Source organism: Canis lupus, chromosome 5 (genome assembly GCF_003254725.2).
Source record: "Canis lupus dingo isolate Sandy chromosome 5, ASM325472v2, whole genome shotgun sequence".
In the NCBI taxonomy this organism is placed as follows: Eukaryota; Metazoa; Chordata; class Mammalia; order Carnivora; family Canidae; genus Canis; species Canis lupus.
This window is the reverse complement of record NC_064247.1, coordinates 67664276-67683116: the sequence shown is the minus strand read 5'-3', so window position 1 is coordinate 67683116 and position 18841 is coordinate 67664276. Positions and strand designations below refer to the sequence as shown.

The 18841-nt window shown below is 47.1% G+C and overlaps 1 protein-coding gene across 3 annotated transcripts in view; it reads left to right on the top strand.

Annotated features, from left to right (window-relative positions):
* The first annotated feature begins 1443 nt into the window (after positions 1 to 1443).
* Positions 1444 to 18841, top strand: part of KIAA0513 (KIAA0513 ortholog) — a 59337-nt gene continuing 41939 nt past the window's right edge. For 2 of the 3 annotated variants that reach the window (XM_025427027.3, XM_025427024.3), the window contains exons 1-2: positions 1444 to 1597; positions 11040 to 11128. The gene's annotated coding sequence lies outside the window, so the exon portion shown is untranslated. The remainder of the gene's footprint in view (positions 1598 to 11039; positions 11129 to 18841) is intronic. The other variant, XM_025427025.3, reaches the window with a different exon arrangement.

Here is an 18841-nt window from a genome sequence, read left to right as displayed (position 1 = left end):
GGCCTCATGCTGTGTTCACTCACTAAACTAGGTGAGGAGTTCCCCCATCCACAGATACAATAATCCTCTTCCCATAAAGTCCACCAGATGGGCTCGTATTCTGCTGGAGGCACTAACAGCATGCCCACCTATCTGTTGTGTCCACTTAAGGGAATGAAGGCTACCTCACACTCCTTCCCTTCCTGAGTTCATATCAAACTTGAAATACTCCCAGATCCAGCTTCTCATACATGCTGGCCACACCGAGCTGGTCAAGCAAATCTGGATCAGAAGCAGCTCTAGCACTGAGGGCCCCATAACTCCAGCTTTTTCCTTTTTGTTCTCTAAACTTTGCCAAGCAAGTCTTAATTCCTGGAGGTCATCTTCTCGGGGACCAGCAGGTGCATTCAGGGCACAGGAAAGATTCTTGGTCATCAGTTCACATCACCTTTTTTCCTAAGTGGCGGAACTCCAGATCCTCCTGTGTAACCCCTAGGACTTCAGAGAACCTGCAATTTTCTAAAACTGCCCTATTTCAGAGAGCACTGCATTTATTTAGCCGGGGCGTTATTATTTCATACAAGCAACCACCAGAAGGAGCACTAGAGCTCTGTAATGCAGCTGTGGAAACCTGTTTGCAGAATGTGAGCCCACTCTCTGGGATCATAAGAATTTAGGTGCTGGTGCTGGTGCTGGAACCCAGTTTTGGCTATTTGGCTGGTGCTGGAACCCAGTTTGACAAAACCTCCAAATTACTGGGAGTGTCAGTTTGTTTCTATAACCCCTTTCCTCTTGAAAAAGCTTCCATAGGAGACATTCCTCTTTTTTTTTTTTTTAACCTCTTTTCTTCTCTTTTTAAATTTTAGAGACGTGGAGGAAGCAAGAACCCTTGGACTGAAAGTCATTTACTCCATTTGCTGACCAGATGCAGACTGGCCTAGAACTTTTGGTGCAGGCAAGGGGTGGATTCTATCAGCTGTTAGTAAGATGCACCCCTTTAAAAAATCAATCAGGCCTCAGATTGCCCTCGTATAGCATGCATCCTTGCCTGACTTACTTTAAAAGTCTGCTAGTTACCGTCTCCCTGGAATGGGAAGATACGCAGGTCCCGGCAGCAAGGGGAACCAGGCCTCCCTCCCCGGCTCCAGGCCGGGGCTCCCCAGGCCTCCCGACCCAGGTCACCAAATCCCCCAGTCCCGAGCTCGCAGAGCGGCCCGTCCCACCCAGCGCTTCCCCGGGGGAGCCCTGGTTTTGAGCAGCCCCAGGAAACCGGCTCCAGGACTTTCCGGAACGGCGGCCCAAGGGGGGAGCCCGAGCGCGCGAGCCGCGACGGCAGGACCGGGACAGGCGCGCCGCGACCCTCGGGCTCCAGCCGCCAGCAGCGCCCCGCCCCGTCACGTGACCCGCGCCCGGGCCGCCCGCGTGGGGCGGGGCGGGGCCACTCTCGCGCCTGCGCAGACGGCGCCGGGCGGGGGGCGGGACCGGCCAGCTGACTGACAGCTCGAGCGCTGGCGCCTCGGAAGGACCCGGCTCTCAGGCCCGCGCAGTGGCCGCAGCGCGGAGCCCGGAGGCGGCCGCTCGTTCCCCGGCCCGACCCGCCGGCCGGCGCCCCGCCGCGGTGAGAGAGGCTCCCGCCGGCGCCCGTGGGGGGGAAGCGCGTCAGTGGTCCGGGCGGCGCGGGGCTACCCGAGGGCCAGCGGGCGACGGGCCGTGGGATGGCGGGGCGGGGGTCGGGGCCTCGGGGGCTGCTGCAGGGGCGGCGCGGCTGGGGTCGGCGGGGATGGGGGGCCGGGAGCCCGCCGAGTGCGGGCCGTGCGGCACCTGCTGGGGATGGGCACGGCCCCCCCCCCCCCCCCCCCCGTGCAGCTGGTGTCGGCCGGTGGCTTTGGGGTGGAGTCGGCTCCTCAATCTTGGGGGAAGAAGAACCCCCCGATTCCTGCAAGGACATGCTGGGGAGGGGCGGCTGCAGCCAGGATGGGAAAGACATCTGCCAACTCGTGCTGGGTGTTCAGTCCCAAGTTCGCTGCCTCTCTGCCCGGGAGGCGGACGGGTGGGGTATGGGGTGAGGGAGAGCGGGCTCTGGATGGGGTGCCGCCCCGTCAACTCGCCCTGTGCCTTCCCAGGCTCCCCGGCCCCGTGGACGTTTGCGGAGGGCACAGCAGCGCGGGCGCAGCGGGAGCAGCTCAGCTTACAGCAGCTGGTTCAGGGGGCTCTGACCCAGGGGCCCGGGAACTGGAAGGGACTGGATGTGGTCTTCCTGGAGCTGGGTGCATTTTCCCGCCAGTTCGGGGTTTGTGCTTTCTTAGGTTGCACCTTGATTGGATTTCAGAGAAGGACTTTGCAGTGGGCACTAGCCGTGGCCAGCTCCTCCGACTCTGTGGTGAAGTGTAGGGCAAGGGTGCCAACCTGCAGATGAGCAGGAACTTGCCTCTGAGCTGGCACCGGCGAGGCCACCTGGTGTGGAGGCTGTCGGTATGGTGAGTCAGTGGTAGAGGCTGGCAGACAGCTGTCGGGGACCAGGCTGCTTTAGCCAGGCTGCCACCCAGACCACTGTCACCTAATGCTAACGTCTTCAGACTCGTCTCACTGGAGGGACCCCTCCCGAAAGCTACACAGGGGCAGCCAAGATCTACAACAGGGAATTAAGCAAAGAAAATAAAAGAATGACTTTGATTGGTTACGCATGAGCACTCCCCTGAGTCTTTTACAGGTTTTCTCTTTGAAAGTTCATGTTTTCTCATTATTCAGTCTCTCCCTTCCACCTGTTTTTATGTCCATTTTGTTCAGAAATAAGCCTGCTTACGCATATGAAGCACAGGGCAAAAGGCTTTTGTGATCACCTCACAATGAAAAAGTTGACTCATGAGATTTTCCTTTTTCCAGAAAAGAAATGAAGATGACTGAGGATTCACACATAGGCACTCTTAGCGATTACAGATTATCTGCAGCCTCTTGTGTGGTTCTGGGACACGTTCCCATGTTGTCCTGCAGTGTGTGTCTTTTGTATGTCTTTTATATGTGTCAGTTAATATGAAGGTGGTTTGTATTAATTGAGAATGTAACGACCAAAGACAGTGAAGAAGTACTCCTGGTTGACATGAATAAATCACAAACCTTAAATGACTTGCTACAGAATTCCAGAGAGTGGAGGATAGTGATTCTCTCCACAGCAATTAAGTTTGGCTCTTCCAAGGTAAATTGCTTTATGGTGACCCCGAGAGGACATTTTTTAGGACCATCCCCAAGAAAGGTTTAGGATGAGTCATGCAACATCCTATCTCTCTCTCTCTCTCTCTCTCTCTACTTACTCCCTCAAAAAGAAAATAATCAGGTTAAAAGAAACATCAAAAGCAACCTGGGAAGATTAAAAAAAAAAAAAAGTCATGAAAATTCAACCAGTAGTAGGAAAAATATGCAAAGGGAGTAGTAAAATCTGGTTGCCAGTAACAACCCCTCCCTTTGACCTGACAGATACTTTACAAAAATCTCAATTGAGCTTCACAATAAACTTGGAGTGATAGGTGGTGTTATCACTCCCACATCACAGATAAGAGAACTGAGGCTGAGTGAGTGCCCAGAGTCGCTTAGGTCCTAGGGGTGAAGGGAGATAGTCAATATAGCCATCTGGGTTAACCAGATGTAATAGCCTGTCATCAGCCTGTGGAATGGGACGTGGGAAAGAGAGGACAGATGACAGCACATCTAAGGATGAGGACACCAGGGCTTCCCCAGCATCTGCTGGCAGAGCATCCCTCTCTCCCACCTCTTGCCTCCTCGCTAACTCTGCTCAGCTCCCTGGTGCAGCTGCCCCTTCACCACTTCCCCCACCCAAGCTTGAAAGAGTCTGCATCTACTCAGATTTGTTTATCTGTCTTTGAGAAATCTAGTAGGAAGTATGATTGCAAAGAGCCTCTTACTCAATTGCTTGGCATTTCCAAATAGTCTAGGTGTCTTCAGCTTTGATGCAAGAGAACAAAGCAATTCTAGGGAAACATGCCCTTAGAGTTTTCCTTGTCCTCCACACGGAAGAGAAGTGCAGTGGTTGTGAAACCTGAGGAGCTGACCCAGTAATTTTGTTTATTGGATGCAGTATTTTATACGTGGCATTGTCTGAATAATGGTTACACCTTTTTTTTTTTTAAACAGGGCACAGCTGTTCTCATTAGAGAAGAACACGCTTTAATTCTACTTTTTAGATTGGGGCATCTAGATCTGCACGAGGACTTCATGGGGAGGTTATCTGAGATATGTTTCAGTGGGCAGTGGTACAAAACAGAATTAAAAGCCAAGACAATTTTAGGGCACAAGAGTAGATATATAGATCCGAATGAGAAAGATGACAGTTCCAATCTACAATTCCATGCTTGGAGTATTGTGTTGTTTTCTGGACATCACATTTAAAAAGGACATAGAAAAAAATCAAGAATACTCATTGGAAATTGCTGCAGTGGTAAGTGAACTACAGCTGGTAAGCCTGAGCATCTGGGGAGCCATGGTCACAAAAGATTCAGGGCTGTCATTTATTAAACTTGTTTTATAGTGGCCCAAGAACCAAAGGACACAAGTTACATTTAGGAAGTGCATCTTTTTAGGAGATGCAATTCAATGCATAACTAAAACTTTCCAGCTTTAGTTTAGTTTTTTGTTTTTAAAGATTTTATTTATTCATTTGAGAGAGAGAGAGAGCAAGCACAGAAGCAGAGGAAGGGGCAGAGGGAGAGGTAAAAGCAGACTCTGCTGAGCAGAGAGCCTGACACAGGCCTAGATCCCAGGAACCTGGAATCATGACTCAAGCCAAAGGCAGACACTTAACCAATGGATTGAACCCAGGTGCCCAAGAAAGATTTTAGTTTTAAGAACTTAATCATGCCAGAGTAATCTTTTTAAAACTATGGGTTGAATCATACCTCACCTCAGTGGCTTTCTAGTCCTGTGGGAATTGAATTCAAAGTTACTGTGGTCTACTTGGGGTGCTGTGTGAGTGCTAGCTGACTTTGCTTGTTTCTCCAGCTTCACCAATTACCACTCTCACAAAAATCCCACCTTCTTCTTGTGCCTTGAGCACATCCAGTTCACTCTGCCTCAGGGCCTTTGCACTGGCTATTCCTTCTGCCAGATTGTCCCATGGCTGGCTCCCTGTCATTCAAGTGACTGCTCTAATGTCCTATCTTTAGAACTTCCTTAGCAATTAAAATAGTTTCTTCCTGGCCCCCAACCTACCCACTTTATATTACAGTATTTTATTTTCTTCATAACGATAAGAAATGATCTTTGAGAAAGCTTTTATTGTCTGCTGCCCACTTACCACCATATCCAAATAGTGCTCCAAATAGTGCCTGGCATGTAGTAGGTGCTCAATAAATATTTGTTGAATGAATGATTTTAACGACAGTCAGACCTTTCCAAAGATGAGAGGGATTGCTGCCTTGGTAGAAAACCAAGTTAGTTTTCTTATACTGGAGACAGTCAGAATAGGCTGACTAGCCAGCCATTGGGGAAGACAATTCAAACACTAGATAGAGAGGAAAACCAAATAACTTACTGTACTAATTTCCTGGGACTATTATAACAAAGTTTCACAAACTGATTGGCTTAAGACAACATCTGTTTATTCTCCCACAGTTTTAGAGACCAGGAGTCCAAAGTCAAAGAGCTGGCAGGGTTGGTTCCTGCTTGGGGGTTCAGAGAGAGAACTGGTTCACACGTCTCACGCGGCCTGTGGTGGGTTCCAGCAATCCTTGTGTTCCTTGGCTTGTAGCCTACATCACTCCAGTCTCTACCTCTATGTTCACATGGCCTTCCTCACCCTATATGTGTGTCTCTCTGTTTCTTCTCTTCATATAAGGACACCATCAAATTGGTTGTATTCCATTATGAGTTTATCTTAAATTAACTAATGACATCTACAAAGACCCTTTTTCTGAATCAGGTTATGTTCATAGGTTCTGGGGGTGAGGACTTCAACAAGATCCAGTAACATGTTAAAGGAAAAGCCTGGCAGGAGGTGCTGGGTTCTCTTTAGGGATAATGACATGGATGTAGGTATTTTTACAGAAAGCATTGTGCTCTTTGTAACTTGCAAGGTAAGGGGTGATGCGCATGTGTCAAGGGTGAGGGGACCAAGGGTCCAAGCAATTGAGTAGCTTGCCCAAGGTCAAGAGGACAAGATGAGTCTCCGCATCTGAGTGCAATGCCTATGCCCCCACCCACCCAACCACCGCCTGCTAGTGGCACAAACCCAGGGTAGGATGTGGGATTTGTCTGATGGCTCTGCAGGAGCCCTGGAGGGATTATTTCCTTCCTTGGCAATTTGCTTTACCCTCTCCTCGTGGTGGAAGCATCCCTCTTTGGCATCCCACAGTGAAATAAATGGTGCAGCTGTGCCTAACACTCCCAGCAGTGGACCTCACATGGCCCCCTCTGACGGGTGCTGTAACAGTAGGAGAAGTTGCATTTCCCCTTCTTGAGCTTTCCCACTCAACAAGGGGAAATGCAGAGGGGCTTTTCCACAAGGGGCTTTTCCATAAGGGGCTTTTTCCATAAGGTTTTAAGAGTTCTGGGTTTCCGTGTCTTGGGTTATGACTCCGAAAATGCATAGCTGATGTCCCAAGAATGAGCCATCCAGGAATTCATGGGGAAACTTTTTGTTTTGGGGGCTGGGGCTGTGGGAGTATGTGAGAGCAGGGCAGGCTGCCAGTAAAATACCTGAAATGATTTGCACCTTCGCCTTTGAGACCTTTTCATTTCTGGCTCTGTCTCGTGCCTTATGAAGGGAGATAATCCCTCCCTTACTTAATGTAATTAATTTTTGGATAAGGTAATACATGCAGATGGTACAGAATTCTGATGATAAAATGCCCGCTGAAGAGTGGTTCCTGCCTCTGCCTCCCAGGGTCACCCATTGCCACCAGTTTCCTCTGTTGCCCTCCAGATCCAATGTCCCCTTTAATGTCCTGGAGTGCCACCTCCCCACATGCACCCTGAGGGCTGTGCTCACATCCCTGCTTTCTGTTCTACCTTCCTGCTGCATGTCGGAACTCCTTCTGTGGGGACCTGATGGGCCCATTTGTTCCCATGTGTTCCCACACCCACAGGCGTGGCCTGTGTGTGATGGTTGGTGATGACAGTACCTCTGCCAAGACTTTTATATTTGGAGGGGAGATGCTCAGGAGAAATGAGTCTGTGATGTAAAATGAGGGGTTCTGAGGCTGGAGGGTGGAAAAAGTTCTCGTATTCCTGGGGTTCTCAGAGTCTGGTCCCTATAACTTGAGGGCTAGCCCTGACAGGCAGGGGAAGGGTCTTGAGGTGTTGCTGCGACAGGTCATGAGGTCATGCCGGTTGGGTTTACTCTACCCTACCCAGCAGTGTGCTAAGTGCTCTCTGGGGTTGTCATGTTAACCCTCGTAAGAACACCCCCGGGTAGTACCCATGCCATCCCCAGTTCACAGACAAGGAATCTGCCCACCCTCGTATAGTCGTAAGGGCTACGTTGGTGTGCAGATCCAGACAGCTTGTCTTTCTGTCCCAGGGTCCAGTCCAGGTCCCCCTTTGGTCTGAGGTGGTTCTCATCTTTCCTTGTTTTGTGGATGGTGTGGTGGTCCCCGTGTAAGACAGCATCTTCACAGCTCTCGAAAGGAAGAACGTTTCACACGTGGCCTGTGTGTGATGGTTGGTGCTGTACAACAGAGCAAGAACATTACATAACCCCTGCTTTCATCCTCAGGGATTTTCTGGGCTCATTCCAGAAATGTCCTCTTGCCTCTCTCAGCCCAAGACAAATGACCAAGATTCATTCCACCGTAGGAAGAATCTCCAGCAAATGCTGAAGGAAATGGCAAATTTGGTGGGAGGGAGGAAAAGAAAGGAGAGAAAAGGTTTTTGATTTTTTTTTCCCAGTTAATTACTGAATCCACTTAGGAAAACACCATATTCCTCAGTGACGTCCTTTGATAAACCAGGTGTGTGTTCTGAGGCTTTTTCCTGGCCTTTGCATCGAAGCCAGGCATGACTCAGAGCAAATGACTCACCCGTGGCAAAAGTGACCAATGAGCTAGGGGGAAAATGAGAATCTAGCAACAGTGGAGCAAACGGCAAGTGGAAAATACCAGAGCAAATGAGCTCAGAGGGCTGCTGTGTGCTGACACTCTTGAGTTAGGGGATTTGGGGGTGGACCCAGGAGGCTGAAATACAAAAATAGGGCCCAATTAAAAGGGATGAAAGCCTCATGAGAGAAGAAAACCAAATTTTGAGTTAATAGTAAAACAGCAAGAATGAAGTAAATGCATTATGTTGAGACCAAAATCAATGGCAAACCAAAAAAGAAAAAAAATCAGTTTTTCTTTTTTTAAAAGATTTTATTTATTCATGAGAGACACAGAGACATAGGCAGAGGGAGAAGAAGGCTCCCTGTGGGGAGCACTATGTGGGACTCGATCCCAGAACCCTGGGATCACAACCTGAGCCAAAGGCAGATGCTCAACCACTGAGCCACCCAGGCACCCCCAAAACCCCAGTTTTAAACACTTAGTGTGGTGGTCCAAGGAGAGTGGAAACTGGTTAACAGAGGGGAGCTAGTTTAACACTCTCCCTACTGTGAGGAGGCAGGTTAGCTAAACTTCATTAAGCAGCTGGATGGCTCTTGAGAATCCCAATGCTCGATTTGGATAATAAAAAAAATACATCAGGGGCGCCTGGGTGGCTCAGTGTGTTAAGTAGCTGATTCTTGGTTCCAACTCAGGTCGTGATCTCAGGGTCAGGAGATCGAGCTCCATGTCGGGCTCTATGCTCAGCAGGGGAATCTGCTGAAGATTTTCTCTCTTTCCCTCTCCCTCCCTCCTCCTTGTGTTCTCTCTCTCTCTCTCTCTCTCTCTCTCTCTCAAATTGGGGGAGGGGCAGAGGGAAAGGGGGGGGAAGCAGATTCCCTGCTGAGCACAGAGCCGGATGTAGGGCTTGACTCCACAGCCCTTGAAATCACAGCCTGAGTAGAAACCAAGAATCAGCTGCTCAACCCACTGAGCCACCTGGGCGCCCTTCCTGTCCTCTTCTAAGTTACCCTGCCAGCTGATCCAGAGTGGCCAAAAGCATGAGAGGTCCCACGAGGTTGATGCCTCCTGCCTGGTGGTCCTGCTTCTTGCTTGAATGTGAGTCCTCTCTCCACGCAATCACCAGCATGTAGCATCTTTGTAAAACATTAATCAGATCATGGTGTCCCCTTGATGCAAACTCTCCAGTGCCTTCCCATTGCTCCTGGGATGAAATCCTAACCCCTCAGCTTGGCCTCCAAGCCAAGCCCCTGCTTTGTGCCTGGCTGGAAGCCCTGCCATCCTCAGCTCCTTGCCTCCCTCCCTGTGTCTCCCTGACAGGAGCCGCACTGCCTCACTGTTGCTTTAATGGACTAGGTTCATTCCCACTGCTGAGTTGTGAATTTGCCATTTCCTCAGGCTGGGATGCTGGTCCTCCAGATGGTAGAGTGACCCTCCCTGGCCTCTCAGGCTGAAGGAGCTCCCCACCTCCATCTGGTTTTTCTGGCCCAGCACTGCCCAATAGAAATATGGGGTGAGCCACATGCATTATATTAAGTTTCTAGCAGCCGCACTAAACAAGTAAAGAGAACAGGCAAAATTAATTTTTATAATGGATTTTATTTCATCTAGTATATCCAAAATATCATTTCCACATCTAATCAATAGAGAAATTATTGAGACATTTTACATTCTCGTTTTGTACTAAGTCTGGAATCTGGTGTGGTCAGCACAGCTCAATTTAAATGAGCCACATTTCATGGGCTTAATAGCCACGTGTGGCAAGTGGCTACTACATGGACAGTACAGCTCTGATCTATTTGTGCTTTATTTTATACACAGCACTTAATGATGAACTGTAATGATTCCTTTTTTATCTCTTTGTTCTCCAGCTTAGAACATAAGCACCCTGAGGGCTAGGCTTTTGTTTGTCTTATTCATCTGCAACATTGCCTGGCACACTGTAAATGCACAATATTTGTTGAATGATGAGCTAACCTATGACAGAAGGAAGGAGACACATCACATCTTCTTACCATTCCAGACACAACTAGGTAGCCAGTGCTATTTGGAGCCTGCTTTAATCAGGGGAATTCCACACACAAGGTTTCCTGTAACCAAAAATGTTAACTGTTTCATATAGAGACTTATACATTGTCTGCAGTCTCTCCTGATCGCTTTTTATTGGATTGGTTTTGGGGATACAATGATAACCTAAGAGAGAAGTGCTAATGACTAGGAAGCAGTTAACAGGATGGAGAATCTCTGGCATTGTTTGCTGCTGGGGAAAGCATCTAGAGACATTTTTGATTGTCATGACTTGGGGGTGCTTCTGGCATCCCAGAGATGCTGCCCATCATCTTGTGGTGCACACACAGGACAGCCCTCACTGCAAAGAATGACTCAGCCCCAAAGCTGACAGTGCTCTGGTAGATCAGTCCTGCTGTAGATCAACCTTGCTGTGGATCAGCGTGGCTCCAGCATTTGTTGCATTTCTGAGTCACTTCTGATAATGTCAGGAAGGCTATTAGTCTCTGGAAACTGGACAGGTTCTGTGCAGACCCCATCTTTTCATTCCCTTCTCTCTCTCAGGTTAACCCTGCCCCTACTAATCGGTTCTTTTCCTAAAAGGATAGACTGAATAAAACTGCCTTCAGCTAAAGCATTTGAGAGGAAAGAAAATTAGCTTCGCTTTTAAACTGGGAGTTAAAATTATGCAGGGAAGACATCTGGAAGAGTCTGTGTCCTCAAAACCACAGATCAATACACTTGAAGGGCCCCCCTGAAAGCTATTTAGTTACCTTCTGAGCAGAGCAGCAGCTGAAACTGATTTCTTTTCAGTTACATGCAAGGAAACATCTGCCAAGCAGGCTTTTAAAAAATATTTATTTACACTCCAAAGCAGGGTTGGGGCACAGAATTATGTGCATCTTAATTTTTGTTTAGCACCCCCCCCCAAAAACAAAAAAAATAAGCAAATTCAGCTCCCATATTATTGGGGGTAGAAAAACAATTGATTGTGTATGTTTCACTTTTCAGGTTCTGGGGAATACAGTTGACTCTGGAACTACAGGTTCAACGAGTTTGAGCTGCCCGGGCCGCTCATATGCAAATAACAGTACAGTGTCGTAAGTGTATTTCTTTTATGATTTTCTAAATAGTGTCTTCTTTCATTTGGTTTATTGTGAGAATAGAGTATGTCATGTATAAGACACATGTTAATAGACTTTACATCATCAGGAAGGCTTCTGGTCAGCAGTAGTTATCAGGAGTTAAGTATTTTGGGAGTCAGAAATTATATGTAGATTTTCAGCTGCGTGGGGGGTCACCCTCCCATTGAGGTTCTAGAGTCAGCTGTATTTGCAAATACAAACTGAAGTTCTGCCACACTTGGGGATCTTTGTTATCCTTCCCAAGTCTTCCAGTGACATCTGAATGCATCTGCCTTAGGTGTGTGTAGGGGATAGCTACTGCCTGCCGCTTCATGGTGTTCTGTCTGTTGGGAGCATCTTCCCTAGAGGCTTCTGCTAGATTCAACCTGAAGAATGCAGCTTTTTAAAAAGATTTTATTTATTTATTTGATAGAGAAAGAGCGCAAGCAGGGGGAGCAGCAGGCAGAGGGAGAGGGAGAAGGAGACTCCCTGCTGAGCAGGGAGCCCAACGCAGGGCTGGATCCCAGGACTCTGGGATCATGACTGGAGCCGAAGGCAGATGCTTCACCGACTGAGCCACCCAGATGCCCCCTGAAAAATGCAGTCTTTAAAGTCTCCCAGGCAGAATGGAGTGCCCCTACTTCTGGGCTCCCACTGACATCTGTATCCTGGATTAATAGCACTTGGGATGTCTCTGGGATCCTTTCTTTATCTCTGTCCCTCCCTCGATCATGTTGGGGAAAGGAAGGCATGGTATCTGTTGTTCTTTGTACCCCCAGGACTTATCACAGTTTCCACTACGTGGTAGGGGCTTAATACATATTTGTCAAATGAATGACCTGAAGTCTACAAAATTACACCTGTTACTTGTCCACATCGGCACTGCCTCCATCAGAGGAGAAAAGAGAAGCAGCAGCCATGTTCTTTGGCCTGGGGTGGTGACATCCCGGATGTGACACTGAGCAGAGGGATGGCAAACCAACCCAGGGACAGGAGTGACCCTTCTCTCTGGTTCTCTTGTACCCATTTGATGAGCAGAAAGAGAGGGCTCTGGATTGCTGCTGGGTATGAACCACTGTGTGACTCTACTGCCTTGACATCACCCTGTCAGTTCACTGCCCTGGGTCTTAGTTGTTCACCTTAAACACCATCCATGAGTCCGTGCCTTTCCCCCTGAGCTTCCCTGCCCTGCCTCTTTCTTATCTGTCTGCCAACCTTCCACTGTCTTCTGGAAATCTCAAGTCTCATCCAACTGGAACATCATGGGATTTTATCTGAGTTAAACAAGGTCTGGAATCATGTAGGGCATAACTGTTTTGTTCCTGTTCCTTTGCAAGCATTTCCTTTATTAGTGTTATTTTTCGATCATTCAGGTTTTTTTTTTCCTTTAGGCACTGAATAACTTCTACAAAAACCTAGCATTTGCGAGTGATCAATGCTGAGCTCTTCTTGTTGGCCAGTCTCTACTGAAATAGGAATCAGGTGCCTGGGTGACTCAGTTGGTTAAGCATCTGCCTTCAGTTCAGGTCATGATCGCAGGGTCCTGGGATTGAGCCCTGTGTCAGGCTCCCTGCTTTAGGGGAGCCTGCTTCTCCCTCTTCCACTACCCCTCCTCTTGCTAGTGCTCTCAATCTGTCTCAAATAATAAATAAAATCTTAAAAAAAAGAATTAAGAAACCTCATTAAATGCTGTAGAATAGATATCTAAATCAGACGTTGTCTGCATCATTCCCAACCAGGAAGACTCCTGGGTTGCATCTTATCCCCTAGACATGAGTAAGAGAGGGTTAATCCACAGTTTGGAAGCTCCTTATCCATACCCCAAATTAGCACAGTTACCTGCTTACATTACAGCAAGGCTGTGACGTCTGGCTCTGCTTGGGTTTATCTAGACTCTTTGATTTTGGCTCTCTGGCTTTAGACAGCTGTTTAACTTTTCTAAGCCTTGAAGTTTTTTCAGCCATAAAATGGGGATTCTAATAGACCTAGCCCACATGTTATGGGAGTGTTAAATCAGGTTATCCATACAGAGCATTAGCTCAGTGCCCAGTGTGTAGTGAGCATTACGAGTGTTGGTGGTGTGAGCATTACGAGTGTTGGTGGTAATCCTTCTTTAACTATTAGAAAGCATTAAATAGTAGTAACAGCTAACATTATGCAAAGAGAGCACCCCAAAGCAGCTTGACTTTCTCACAGCGTTGCATTAACCGAAGCAGCATCAGGAAGCAGCGGCTCTGACCTTCTGGAGAGCATGTAACACCAGGAGCGTAGCAGCGCACTCAGGTGTGGCAGGACAACCCTTGCATGCACCGGAGAAGGAGGAGCAGCGACTGTTTTTGAGGAAATATCTGAAAATGCCGTCCTTTGATTCAAATACGAACTTTTAAGGGGGAGAAAGATTTTAGAAAAATGTGATTGTATTTAGCTTCTAGAATGGGTGGTATAAAAATCTTTAAAATGTTTGCTCAATAAAGGAACAGCAGTTGGGAAATGGGGCAGATCTCTCCAGGAAGGAAAAGAAACAAAGCAGGCCATGGGGGCGGTGGCGGCTCGGAAGTCCTGGCTCATTCGCAGTCCCAGCAGAGGAACCAGGGCCATGGTCCCTTGATTCTCCTGAGCCTTGGTATGTGATTGTCCCCAGCACAGGCCCTCAGAGATAGAGGCAGGCTGATGACTGGCAGAGATTTGAGTCAGGCTGTGGCTGAGCAAGGAGAGTGTGACCCCCGCCCCCGTGGCCACATTGCCTCCAAAGACCAGGGTGCTGCCCTGCACGGCTCACAGGCCATTCTCTGTTCTCTTTGCTTGGGTGGTTCTGCTGCGAGCCCATTGTGGCGACTTCTTATTGTCCCACATGGACCTTTGTGCCTTTAGGAGACCATAGGAGTTTTTCATCTCTGTTTCCTTAAAACCACAATGGCTCGGGAGGAAGGAGGCCCTGGTTACAGAAGGCTTGTGTTTTTCCATCAAGGTCACTTGGTGGGCAATCCGGGTGGCTCAGCAGTTTAGTGCCACCTTCAGCCCAGGGCCTGATCCTGGAGACCCGGGATCGAGTCCCACGTTGGGCTCCCTGCATGGAGCCTGCTTCTCCCTCTGCCTGTGTCTCTGCCTCTGTGTGTGTGTGTGTGTGTATGTGTATGTGTGTCATGAATAAATAAATAAAATCTTAAAAAAAAAAAAAAGGTCACTTGGTGAGTTCTCTGCCGGTCAGTGCCTTTGTCTAGTCAGTACAGAAGAGGCTGGATCCTAGTGTGGGTTTGAAGGAAGGAGGCGACCCGGTGTCCCGAGTGCGTGCCATGGCTGCAGGCCCCCAGGAAGGGGAGATGGTGGTCTCCTGCATCACCCAGGTAGGTCACAAGCTTTCAGGGCCAACACTCAGAAACCAGACCCTGAAAGGGGGAGCTTTGCCTGCATTTACTTTATGGTGATGCATTTACTTAATTGTGATGCATTTACTTTATTGTGATCGAGCCCTTCTGGAGACAGTTTGTCCCTTCACTACTACCAGGTCACGAGGGAAGGTTCTCCATTCCTAGTTGTTTAAATGGTAAGAGTCAGATGCACCTCTGGACACATCTGTGAAGGACAAGGGGACAGGACCACCACACAGCTGGTCTCAGCTGTTAAGGGCTGTCGGTGAGCACTGTTCTTTGGGAAGAGAGTCCTCACATGTCATGCTTAAGCAGATGCCCTGTGCACTTGTTTTAAGAATGTAACAGAGGGAGTTCTGAAGCTGGGTTCCATTTCAAGGATTCAATGATCCTAAGTCATTGTCACCTCAGATGAAGTGACCAGGTTCTGCCCCGTGTATGGGAACCTGCGCTCCAGCCTGTTCAGGCCGCATGGACAATTGTCACCTTCTCAGACCAGCAGTCAGCTCAAGGCTCTATGAGGGCTCTATGGAGCCCCTTTGGCATGTGCAATCTTGATCCTTACATCAACTTGGGCTTTCTGTACTCCTCTTGTTAGGAGTACAGGGCTGTGCTCCTAACGAGTGAGGCCCATCCTCCAGGAGCATCCAGTTAGGGAGGCATCCAAAAGGAAATGTTGGAGGGTGCTTGGTAGCCCTCAGGATGTGAGCCAGCCCATTGCATTTGACACTGCCGTGTTATAGTTTCTCAGATGCCCAGAGTTACTTTTTCATTTCACTTTAGTCTTTGGCTCTCTGAGCTTCATATAGAGAATCTGGCAGGACTCATATCTGTGGGTTTTCTTCATTAAGTATTTCTAGCCATGTGTCTGTTTCCACCATGCAGTCACACCTGCTATGTGTGGCTATTCTAACAGGGTCTTCCCTGTTTAGTTTTAAAAACAAAACTGATTTAATCCAGAGTACTTTCTCTGTGCATGACTCTTTCCTCCATGTAGATAAAGGAGGGGAAAAAAATCACAGAAAAATCAGTCTCCGATATTGTAGAAGTCTCCACTTTCTGCCTCCTTTCCCACGAATGTGATGCTCCACTCTGCCTAACAAGAATTAGGAGAGTTTACCCACTAGCGGCTCTTCTCTGCGGTAATCACTTCTGGTCGCTCCCTGTCTACTGGATCCTCGATTGTTTGTTGCTTCCCTTGCACAGCAGAGAGAGAATTTCTTTCCCAAGAGAGTGGGGATTGGCGCATAAACTGCAGAGGAGGGACAGCCTCTCTGAGGCCAGCACCATCCTTGAGATCAGCTGGTAGGAGAGAGGAGATGGTTGACTCGGTTGTTCCACATTCTCCAGGGACCTACAACGTTCAGAACATGCTGGTTAGGAATGGTATGTAGCTCCAAACGGACACCTGGGAGAGATGTGGATAGAGAAACCAAGAAATCTAGTAGACATAGCAGGCTGGATGATGGGCCAACAGCAGCCAAGCAGCCGAAGAGTTGGGTCTCTAGGCCCGACTTTTTATAAGAAAAGGAAATTACCACTTACTTAGCCCCTACCATGTTCTGAGAACTTGGCTGGCTGTTTCTACCTCTTTTTTTTCTTTTTTCTTTTTAATTACATATGGTAAAATTGACCTTTTCTTGGAGTGTATTTTTATGAGTTTTAAAACATATAGATTCATTAAAAAAATACAGATATGGATTAATGTAACCACTGTTGCAATTAAGAAACAAAATATTTGGGGCACCTGGGTGGCTCAGTGGTTGAGCATCTGCCTTCAGCTCAGGTCATGATCCCAGGGTGCTGAGATCGAGTCTTGCATCAGGCTCCCTGTGGGGATGTCTGTGCCTATGTCTGTGCTTCTATGTCTCTTATGAATAAACAAATAATCTGCGGTGGGGAAGTCTGATAAACATGTCCTCAGCCAGTGATCAAGGTCACCAGTAAGAAGTCCTGTTGATGGCATACCCCTCTGATACGACATGATGACAGTGGCACTTTACCCCTGGACTTCCTCCCCAAAACCCATACCCTGAGACTAGCCATGAGAAAAATGTCAGGCAAATCCCAGTTGAGGAACATTCTATGAAATACCCAACACCTACTCCTCAGAATCCTCAAGGTCATCAAAACCAGGGAGAGTCTGAGAATCTGTCAAAGCTGAGAAGAGGGATCCCTGGGTGGCGCAGCGGTTTGGTGCCTGCCTTTGGCCCAAGGCGCGATCCTGGAGACCCGGGATCGAATCCCACATCAGGCTCCTGGTGCATGGAGCCTGCTTCTCCCTCTGCCTATGTCTCTGCCTCTCTCTCTCTCTCGTTGTGACTATCATAAATAAATAAACAAACAAACAAATAAATAAATAAATAAATAAGCAAGCTGAGAAGAGACTCAGGAGACACGGTGACTAACCCAACATCCTGGAACAGAGGGGACATGAGGGAAGAGCCAAGGAAATAGGAATGAAGTATAGACATTAGTTACTAAGAATAGATTGATACCAGTTCATGAATAGTGACAAATATGCCTTCTTCGTATAAAATGTTAACAGTAGGGGAAATGATGTGGATCATGTGGGAATTCTCTACCATCTTTGTAACTTTCTGTTTATTTCTGTATATTTAAAACTACTCAAAATGGAAAAGTTCATTTAAAAAAAAAACCAAACACAAACACCTGCCAAACCTTGTTGCATTCCTACCAGCAACATATAAAGAGTTCCAGTTGCTCAGCATCATTGTCAGTGCTTGGTACTATCAATATTTTTTATTTTAGCCTTTTTAACAGATGTGTAATTGTAGCTTGCCATGGTCTCAGCTCACCTTTCCCCGTTGGCTGTTGATGCTGACCCCTTTTCACATGCTAACCATCCCCATGGTCTTTGTGCTGGGTCTGTCTTCCATCCCTTTGTTAGTAAGCTGTTCTAGGGATTTTTTAGAAAAAGATTCCTTGGGAGGCATCTGGCTGGCTCAGTCAGAGAAGCATGTGACTCATGATCTTGAGGTCATGAGTTCAAGCCCCACGTTGGGTGTAGAGGTTACTTAAATATTTAAAAAACATATTCCATAGGAATTTCTGCTTAGTATGTCATCTCTGATTAGACGGGACTATTTTCTTCTTCCCAATATATTTGTCAGTGCCTTTTGGTATCTTTCCCTGGCTTTACTGCACTAGATAAGACTTCTCTGTTGTACTGTGTTAATAGGAGTGGTGAGAGCTGATATCTTTGCCTTGTTCCCAATGTTCCAGGGAAAGCATTCAGTCTTTCACCATTGCATATGTCAGATACAGAGTTTTCATACATGCTCTTCATCAAGTTGAGGAAGTTCCCTACTATTCCTGTTTGCTGAGAACTTTTATCATTGTTTGATTTTTACATTTTACTCCCAGGATAAACTCTACTTGGTCACAACATATTATTCTTTTTACATGTTGCTGTAGTTGATTTGCTGATGTTTAACATGTTTGCATCCATGGAGGATACCGGCATATCATTTTCTTGCACTGTATTATCTTTGTTTGGTTTGGTAGAGTAATACTGGCCTCATAAAATGAATTGGAAAATGTTACCTCCTGTTCATTTTCAAGAAGAGATTGTGTAGAATTGGTGTTGTTTATTTAAATACTTGGTAGAATTTACCAGTGAAACCATCTGGACCTGGAGATTTCCTTTTTGGAAAGTTCTAAACTATCAATTTCCTCAATAGTTAAGGGACTATTTGGGTTATCCATTTCATCTTGAATAGTTTAGGTAGTTTGTGATTTTTAAGAAACTAGAATTAACCCATCTTATATAGCTTATTGGCTTTATGTATGCCCTTATCCACTCATTCATTCATTCATTCATTCATTCTTAGGGAGGGAGAGAGGCAGATGAGGAGGGGCAGAGGGAGAGGGTGAGAGAGAATTTCAAGCAGGCTCCATGCTCAGTAGGGCTCGATTTCATGACTCTGAGACCATGACCTGATCCAAGATCAAGAGTCAGATGTTTAACCAACTGAGCCACCCAGGAGCCCCTCTTACCATCCTTTTAATGTCTACAGGATCTCTAGTGATACCCCCTCATTTATTCTTGATATTGTGATTTGTGTCTTCTCTCTTCATTGATTTGGCCTGAGGGTTATCAAGTTGAATAACTTTTCTAAGAAGACATTTTTTCATTGTATTGGTTTATTGTTTCTCTTTTTCAAGTTCATTGATATTTGGTCTTTACTATTTCCTTTCTTCTACCTTTTGGCATTATTTTAATATTTTTCTAGTTTTTTTTTCTAGTTTTTAAGATGTATTTATTTGAAAGATAAAGAGCTAAGAAAGGGGAGTAAGG